The sequence below is a fragment of the Salvelinus sp. IW2-2015 genome, unplaced genomic scaffold (assembly GCF_002910315.2).
Source record: "Salvelinus sp. IW2-2015 unplaced genomic scaffold, ASM291031v2 Un_scaffold2137, whole genome shotgun sequence".
Classification (NCBI taxonomy): Eukaryota; Metazoa; Chordata; class Actinopteri; order Salmoniformes; family Salmonidae; genus Salvelinus; species Salvelinus sp. IW2-2015.
Window position 1 is genome coordinate 103,832 of NW_019943471.1, and position 9,697 is coordinate 113,528.

The 9,697-nt window shown below is 38.5% G+C and overlaps 1 long non-coding RNA gene across 1 annotated transcript; it reads left to right on the forward strand.

Annotated features, from left to right (window-relative positions):
* Positions 1–1,383: 1,383 nt before the first annotated feature.
* LOC112073077 (uncharacterized) lies at positions 1,384–5,197 on the forward strand. Its single transcript, XR_011476438.1, has 4 exons — positions 1,384–1,485; positions 4,542–4,726; positions 4,824–4,893; positions 5,047–5,197. It is a non-coding gene; the product is annotated as an uncharacterized lncRNA (long non-coding RNA).
* The last annotated feature ends 4,500 nt before the right edge of the window (positions 5,198–9,697 follow it).

Below are 9,697 nucleotides of genomic sequence, written 5' to 3' on the forward strand. Positions count from 1 at the left end.
TCACAAGTGGGAACTATTTCTGGTCTAATCTTGGATCATTTTGACCAATGGGGCTGGCTAAGATTGTTGACAACATGTAAACTATTCTTCATCTCCAATGTTTATTGAAAACTTAAATACATTTATACAATGAGCACTTGTTGTCTCTCAAAGACAGTTGTTGGTTAGCTAGCTGGCAAATGTTTTGCCATATTAGCATAGATGTGGCAACAGTCAAAACACCTAAAAAAAACAAGACATGGTATCAAGAGCAAGTTAAAACTAGCTGAAACGAGCCACCTACGATTCCCCACAAGGCAGCTTATTGTCATTGTTGCTAACTATCAGGCAACAACACATGGACTTCTGCCCCATTGAAGCGTGCACATCATTTTCGTGACGTTGTCAGCTAACCTTATATCGACACAGGGCTAGACCCAGATGCAGACACAGGAGGCAGATGGTTCGAGTCTCTGATGTTTATTGAAATAAAAGGGGCAGGCAATAGGCAGGTCAGGGACAGGCAGAAGTTCATAAACCAGGTTAGAGTCTGAAAGTTACAGTGGGGGCAGGCAGGCTCGAGGTCAAGGCAGGGTGAACGGTCAGGCAGGCGGGCTCAGTGTCAGGGCAGGCAGAACGGGTCAGAACCGGGAGGGCTAGAAAAACAGAGACTAGGAAAACAGGAGCATGGAAAAACATGCTGGTAAGCTTGACAAGACAAGACAAACTGGCAACAGACAAACAGAGAACACAGGTATAAATACACTGGGGATAATGAGGAAGATGGGCAACACCTGGAGGGGGTGGAGACAAGAACAAAGACAGGTGAAACAGATCACAGTGTGCCAAACCTGGCTATAGAGATATCCGTAGGCCTACGCTACGGCCTCATTAAAATTAACATATTCATTAAAATAACCAGTCACACTTTACTGTAATTTTTTCCACAAATGCATGTTCTACAGTTACATATGAAGACAGGCTACTGTGTAATGACACATTATTGTGTGTGTGTGTGTGTGTGTGTGGTTGTGGTGCGTGCGTGTGTGGTGTGTGTGTTGTGTGTGTGGTGTGTTGTGTGTGGTGTGTGGTGTGTGTGTGTGTGTGTGTGTGTGTTGTGTGTGTGTGTGTGTGTGTGTGTGTGTGTGTGTGTGTGTGTGTGTGTGTGTGTGTGTGTGTGTGTGTATCATAAGTTTAGCTTGACATGATTCACGGCCACCAACTTGCTATATCCTGTTTTCTAAAAGTGACCATGAGATGACTGACGGGAAGGCTATACAGTATGCCTCTTCCTCTTAGATGCTTCCCTCCACCTATTAGAAAAGGAGCAGAATATGCAGATAACTTCATTCTTGAGAGGTATAAGAGGCCACATCCTATGCTGGCTTCATAAAGAGGAACCGTCAACAGCTCACATACAGAGCTTCTGCCTCAAAGGACCACTCATTGAAGCATGAATAAAAAAGGCATGTAAAGACAGTGGAGTCATCAGAAGACGATTAGTGGGTAAGACTTTGTTTCAGGTTTTATTGTATATTTACGTATTTGTCTAAATTGACAGGATTGACTATCAGGAACAGGGAATATAGGCCTATATGACAACTTAGAAAAGTATTTTGTTATGTAATTCTATTGACACTAAAGGACTAGGGTGGGTATTCAGTACAAGGCTCAAGTGTAAATTGCCTTTAAATGACCTTTACTGTAAATTATCAACTCAACTACATTGCTATGCAATCGGGAAAATGCAATGTTAATAAAATGTTAGTGTTATTACAGTGTCATACGTGTTAACAGTAATATTAACAAAACTAAATATAAGACTAAGTATTTAAGGGAATATCTTAACACTGCCTTGTTGAATTGACTACAGCCAAGATACCAGTAGGTGGGAAATAATGTTAATTTGTATTCTGATGAAAATGTCCCTTTAAAGTTGGTATGATGTGTATGTTTGAAATGTATTTGAGCTCAAGCAGTAGAAAATGTTAAGTGCCGGTACTCAGGTGAGCTCCTACACAAGTCAAGCACTATGAATTTTGACAGTGAAACTACATTTTTAATTTTGGATGTACAGTGCCTCTATAAAGTCTACAACCCCCTTGGATTTCTTCAAATGTTATTGCGTTACAAAGTGGGATTAAAATGGATTTGATTGCCATTTTTTTTGTCAATGAGCTACACTAAAACAACACTGGGGAAAAATTCTAACGTTTTTTAAAGATTCATGAAAATGTTATAACTAAAATATTGTAGTTTCATAAGTGGGGGGGGGGAGTTAGATACATAAAATGTATCCTTATTCTAAATTGATAAAACTTTTTTTTACTGTGTGTAGATTGATGAGGGAAAAAACACATTTAATCAATTTTAGAATAATACACCATAATGACAAAGCAAAAACAGTTGTTTTTTGTGTGCAAATGTATTAAAAATAAATAACGGAAATATCACATTTACATATGTACTCAGACCATTTACTCAGTACTTTGTTAAACCGCCGCCTCAAGTCTTCTTGGGTATGACGCTACAAGCTTGGCACACCTGTATTTGGGGAGTTTCCCCCGTTCTTCTCTACAGATCCTCTCAAGTTCTGTCAGGTTGGATGGGGAGCGTCGCTGCACAGCTATTTTCAGGTCTCTCCTGCGGTGTTTTGGCTGTGTGTTTAGGGCCGTTGTCCTGTTGGAAGGTGAACCTTCGGTCACGTCTGAAATCCTGAGCGCTCTTGAGCAGGTTTTCATCAAGGATCTCTGTACTTTGCGCCGTTCATTTTTCCCTCGATTCTGACTAGTCTCCCAGTCCCTGCCGCCGAAAAACATTCCCACAGCATGATGCTGCCACCACCATGCTTCACCGTAGGTATGGTGCCAGGTTTCCTCCAGACGTGACGCTTGGCATTCTGGCCAAATAGTTCAATCTTGGTTTCATCAGACCAGAGAATCTTGTCTCTCCTTAAGGTGCCTTTTGGTCAAACTCCAAGCCGGCTGTCATGTGCCTTTTACTGAGGAGTGGCTTACATCTGGCCGCTCTACCATAAAGGCCTGATTAGTGGAGTGCCGCAGAGATGGTTTCCCTTCTGGAAGGTTCTCCCATCTCCACAGAGGAACTCTGGAGCTCTGTCAGAGTGACCATCGGGTTCTTGGTCACCTCTCTGAACAAGGCCCTTCTCCCCCGATTACTCAGTTTGGCCAGGCAGCCAGCTCTAGGAAGAGTCTTGGTGGTTCCAAACTTCTGTAATTGAAGAATGATGGAGACCACTGTGTTCTTGGGGACCTTCAATGCTGCAGAAATGTATTGGTACCCTTCCCTAAATCTGTGCCTCGACACAATCCTGTCTCGGAGCTATATGGACAATTCCTTTAACCTCATGGCTTGGTTATTGCTCTGACATGCACTGCCAACTGTGGGACCTTATATAGACAGGCGTGTGCCTTTTCAAATCATGTCTAATCAATTGAATTTACCACAAGTGGAATCCAATCAAGTTGTGGAAACATCTCAAGGATGATCATTGGAAACAGGATGCATCTGAGCTCAATTTCGAGTCTCATAGCAAAGGGTCTGAATACTTAAGTAAATAAGGTATTTCTGTTTTTTATATTTAATACATTTTAGCTTTGTCATTATGGGGTATTGTCTATAGATTGATGAGGATTTTTTTTTATTTGATTCATTTTAGAATAAGGCTGTAATGTAACAACATTTTGAAAAAGTGAAGGGGTCTGAATACTTTCTGAATGCACCGTACATATCATGATGTCTTTACACTAGTTCAACTAATCTGCCATTAGTGGAAGGTCGCCAATCTAATTGTTTCTGAAAATAATCCCTTTCTGATATCTTTATTTAAATGTTTTAATTTTTAATTTTAAGTAGTCCCTTATTGCTGTCTGTATTAAAATACAGTATTAGTAATCACCCCCAAATGATAGTCAACGTTTTTAGTTCCACAAATACTATTTGGAACCATAGCTATCTAAAATGTGCTCACAACAATGCTTCCTCATGTTGTACAGTAAATAACAAACCACAGCAGTGATGCAGGTGTTTTCTTGCGAACGTATCCGAAAAGGAAGATGGGTCTCTAATGAAATATTCAACATGGTGGAGGAATGTTGGTGACCTGCAACACAACACAAGTCCCACAGGGAAACTACTGGGGTAGATTGCTGAGAACACCAACAGATAAATATTTTTAGATAGGCCTAATCATATCTCCATCTTTAGAGGCATTAGGAAAAACCTTCATCTGAATCATTTAGTTTCACTAAGAAACAAGGAAATAGTGAATGCGTTGCTCGATGTCTTCATCAAATGTAGTATGCTATTCTAAGCTCTAGTATATTCTCTATCAACATTCAAGTATCAATGAAGTATGGTTGGATTTATAAAATGTCAATAGCCAGTAATGAAATGAGAATCCATTCTCGGTAACAGGAAAGTGCAAAAAAATATTACTATTTACAATTATTTAGCAAATTAAGGAGAAGATTTATGAAATGGAGATGTATTGCACATATCATTTGATTTGATTTGAAATAGATCCTTTCCTCCTCATACAGTAGGTCTGTCTGAGACATCATGGAGGGTAATAACAGACAACAGATAGAAAGATCAGAAGAAATATCCCCAGAGACGTCTCCTATGATGGTCCCGACAACCCAACCACGCTCCTCAATGTTCTCCTGCTGTTTGTGGATGGCATCTGATGAACCTGTAGACGTCCCAGCTAGTAATGTCACACAAGGTTAGAAGAGAATGGTTTATCACTACACATTCAATCTAACGAACTCTACCTCCTTCCCAAAATGCTCTGTCTCTGAATAGCCTGTTTCTCCCCTCAGACTCTARTGTGAAGCCGCCCACCAGACAGTCTCATGTCAACAACCCAGACACCAGCGAACACAAAATACGGTAGGGAGATTGGGGATAGTGGGGACACCATTTGGTGAAAATTATTAATGTAGGGAGTTTTGGAGGAAAACAAAGTAAGTATTCCTATTACTGGTAGTTATGTTATAACACCTGTTTAAACAAAGCATGATTTATTCCTGTTTTGTTCTGCAGTTTGGAGAATACTGAGCTGCAAGGTTTGCCCCCTGGTGCCAAGAGGTCGAACAACACCCTACAGCCAGGGCAGCCAGGGCCCTCTAATACGAAGAAGGATAAAGGAGGGGACCAAGATGGAAGGAACAAGCTCAACCAGGGGTCCAGTCAGGTGAGCCAACAACAGTGTCATTGTAATAGAAAAACATCAGGGCTCAAATCTATGAAATACAGTGAGAGGTCAATGAGCTTCAGAGTTGAAATCTGTCCTCTCCAAGGGATTCTGCAGATTTCTAACAGTGACCTTTAACCTAAAGTACGATCATTTTCTAACCTTACATGGTTTGTTTTTGTTGTTTCTCCTGACAAACCCAAAAGCAGAACCAGGATCAAAAGATCAAGTTTCTGATCAATGTGCCCATGTGGGTCCCACTACCTGACAACAACAGAACACAGGAGCAAATCCAGTCGCAGGTTCAAAGGTTACTGAAGTTGTTGGAGGATACAGGATTTAAGGAGGAAGATGAGGAGCACCTGAAAGATGTGGCCATCATCATTGGCCTCAATGGCAAAGAATCTCCTGAGCTCAGGAAACAGCTGCCAATGCTGATGAACGTGAAGGAGAATACGGTATTGACGTTTAAAAAGATTTCATTTACCTGGGGACCCAAAGGTGACATTAAATATGTAGACAGTATAAATAAAAAGAAAGGTATACCATATACGGATATCAGAGAATATCTAAAAGATCATGAAGAAACTAAAGAGCTTGTTAGAGAGTTGAGAGGACAGGATACTGACGCTCTGATCTATTTCAGTTTCATTGACGCTGATACTGTAGACTTTAACCAAGTGTACAGCTCTTATTTAGAGATAGTCAGAAAGCACTCTAACACTCACTCTGGCATCCCACCAACGGTGATGTCAACAGGCTATGAGTTTCCTGAGGGGGATTTCAAGAGGCCAAGCCAGGTTGACAGAGCGATTCGAATTGAGACAGCAAAACACTTTCCTCTCGGCACATACTATCCAGAGCCCAATTTCTGTGTTTTACTCCTAAAGGGGGAGGAGACACTAACAGAGAGCTTTCTTGGAAAAGGCAAAACAATGGAGTCGCCAAAATGTATCAAAAAAGTTAAGGACCGTGAAAGATTCACAGCAGTCTTTACCGCTGACAATCCCATAATTACCACTGTTCCAGCAAGGTGTAAAATAAATACTGATGGCCTGACAACTGCTCAATCACATTATAATCCTAGGGTTTGGGCAACAAGTGCATACATCCATGGTGAGATAAAGAGTGAACTAAAGGGCCAAGGAAGTTCTGGTAAAACAAGAGGATTCTTGATGGAACTGTTGACTTGTCCAGATGAGAAATTTGAGGACAAGTGTAAAGAACTTCCTGTGGTGAATAATGATGCATTTCTGAGCCTGTGTAAGGCAGCTGGCAAGGTCCGAGAATACAGAAAGAAAGTGAGTGAGGATGAGAACCAACAGGATAAGAGCAGGCCGGCAGAGAGCAGAGCAAAACAACCAGAGATGTAACGCATACGTATTCATGGCAGCTCTAAAGCCTAGACTTATGTTGACATAAAAATCTGTAGCATTACTTTTTTACGACTTTTGTTATTTTGCCGTAATGTATTGAGACACTGTTTGTACCCTGGGGACATTTATTTTGAAAGCGATAGTATTCCCAGAGGCACCTTTGAGAGAGTGTGGAGAAAAAGACACAGAGTGGATATTGATGACTGCTTGGCTGTATCTCTTGGTGCAGAGAAATTCAACTACACGTAATAGTGTTCCATTGTAGCCCGTGTTTTATTTTGACTGCCAATCCACAAGTCCTCTGTTGGAGGTAGTGTTAAATATCTACAAGCAGAAATAAGGGTGATACAAATCTATCCATTCCAGAATGAGAATGTTATTTCCAAACAAGACATAAAGTCAAATGTTGCTAAATGACCTGGATGAATCTCTAGTCATACACAACTATGGCTGTAGCCGTTTGTGCCAGAATACTCAGACATCAGCTTTCATGGTGTAAAGGTGAGGAGTGTTATACAGTATAAAACAATTAGGGATGAGGGGTATAATAAGTTAGTCAGGAAACAAAGGTTAAATCACTTACAGTTACAACAAGTGCCATGGAATTTTAGTGACCACAGTCAGGACATCTGTTTAATGTCCCATCTGAAAGGCTGCACCTGATGCAGGGCAATGTCCCTGTCATTATCCCTGGGCATTGGGAACTCCTTAGACCAGAGGGAAGAGTGCCCCCTACTGGCCCTACAACACCACTTCCAGCCTACTGTATACATATTTGTTGTGTCCGATATAATTGCTCCATTCAATCCATAGCACTAAAGAGCTGCGCTATAGTGTGATTGAAATGTAAAGGTAATTTCCGATTGAGTCGATATATGCAGCGTTTACCGTGAATGCGGTCTCCGCAAATGTGGGAACATGGCTTTTAAGTTGAAATGGCTGTTTTCCATTTAAACATGCATGTAGGGTAGATAGGGTTTGATGGAAGAGTAGAGAAACTTGTCTGACTGTGTAACGGATCTCCTCTTCGTCGGATGAGGAGTAGCAAGGATCGGACAAATGTGCAGCGTGGTTCGTGTTCGTCATTTTATTAAACTGAACTGAACACTACAAAGTAAACAAAAAAAGAACAACCGAAACAGTTCCGTCTGGAAACTAATACTAAGACAGAAAACAATCACCCACAACACACAATGAAAAACAGGCTACCTAATTATGGCTCCCAATCAGAGACAACGATAGACAGCTGCCTCTGATTGAGAACCACACCAGGCCAAACATAGAAAACCAACAACCTAGAAAAAAGAACATAGACTGCCCACCCTAACTCACACCCTGACCAAACTAAAATAGAGACACAAAAAAGGAACTAAGGTCAGGACATGACAGACTGTGACTGCATGACTGCCCTTCAGGCTGTGATGATTCATATGAACTTTATCACTGAATACTTTGTTGTGAACCTTTTAGTTTTAATCATAATTAATATTAATAAAGCGTTGTTGATATAATACAGTGATATATAGCAGGAATGGAAAACACCTTTTACTTTGAACTAATCATAATGCCTGGCCAGAACTAACCATTTTATAAAACTATATAAAGCTATGCTATGTAATGGTAAGATTGTCCTTGCCAAGTCCTTCTATACTAACAATGTGTACCTACACTGTCAATTTATAACCATCACATGTATTTACTATCATTATAACTATCACATGTATGTTCTATCATTATAACCATCACATGTATGTTCTATCATTATAACTATCACATGTATGTTCTATCATTATAACACATAATTTAGTGATGATGTTTAATGTAATGAGCTGTTAGAACATATATGGATGGTATATGATAGTTGATTGCAACATATTGTGATGGTTATAATGATTAGTTAGAACATATATGTGATGGTTATAATGATAAGTTTAGAACATATATGTGATGGTTATAATGTTTAGTTAAGAACATACATGTGATAGTTATAATGTTTAGTTTAGAACATATATGTGATAGTTATAATGATAGTTAGAACATATATGTGATGGTTATAATGATAGTTAGAACATACATGTGATGGTTATATAATGTTAGTTAGAACATACATGTGTAGTTATAATGATAGTTAGAACATACATGTGATGGTTTATATGATAGTTAGAACATATATGTGATGGTTATAATGATAGTTAGAACATATATGTGATGGTTATAATGATAGTTTAGAACATACATGTGATGGTTATAATGTTAGTTAGAACATACATGTGATAGTTATAATGTTAGTTAGAACATATATGTGATAGTTATAATGATAGTTAGAACATACATGTGATGGTTATAATGATAGTTAGAACATACATGTGATAGTTATAATGATAGTTAGAAACATACATGTGATGGTTAATGATAGTTAGAACATATATGTGATGGTTATAATGATAGTTAGAACATACATGTATGTCTAACTATCATTAAACTATCACTTATAATGTTCTAACTAAATTATAACTTCACATGTATGTTCTAACTAAACATTATAACCATCACATGTATGTTCTAACTTCATTATAACCATCACATATATGTTCTAACTATCATTATAACCATCACATGTATGTTCTAACTATCATTATAACTATCACATGATGTTCTAACTATCATTATAACCATCACATGTATGTTCTAACTATCATTATAACTACACATATATGTTCTAACTAACATTATAACTATCACATGTATGTTCTAACTAACATATAAACCATCACATGTATGTTCTAACTATCATTATAACCATCACATATATGTTCTAACTTCATTATAACCATCACATATATGTTCTAACTATCATTATAACCATCACATGTATGTTCTAACTATCATTATAACATCACATGTTGTTCAACTAACATTATAACTCAATGTATGTTCTAACTATCATTTATAACTCACATATATGTTCTAACCTATCATTATAACTATCACATATATTTTCTAACTAACATTATAACTATCACATGTATGTTCTAAACTATCATTATAACCCATCACATATATGTTCTAACTATCATTATAACCATCACATATATGTTCTAATATACCATTTCCATAACATATA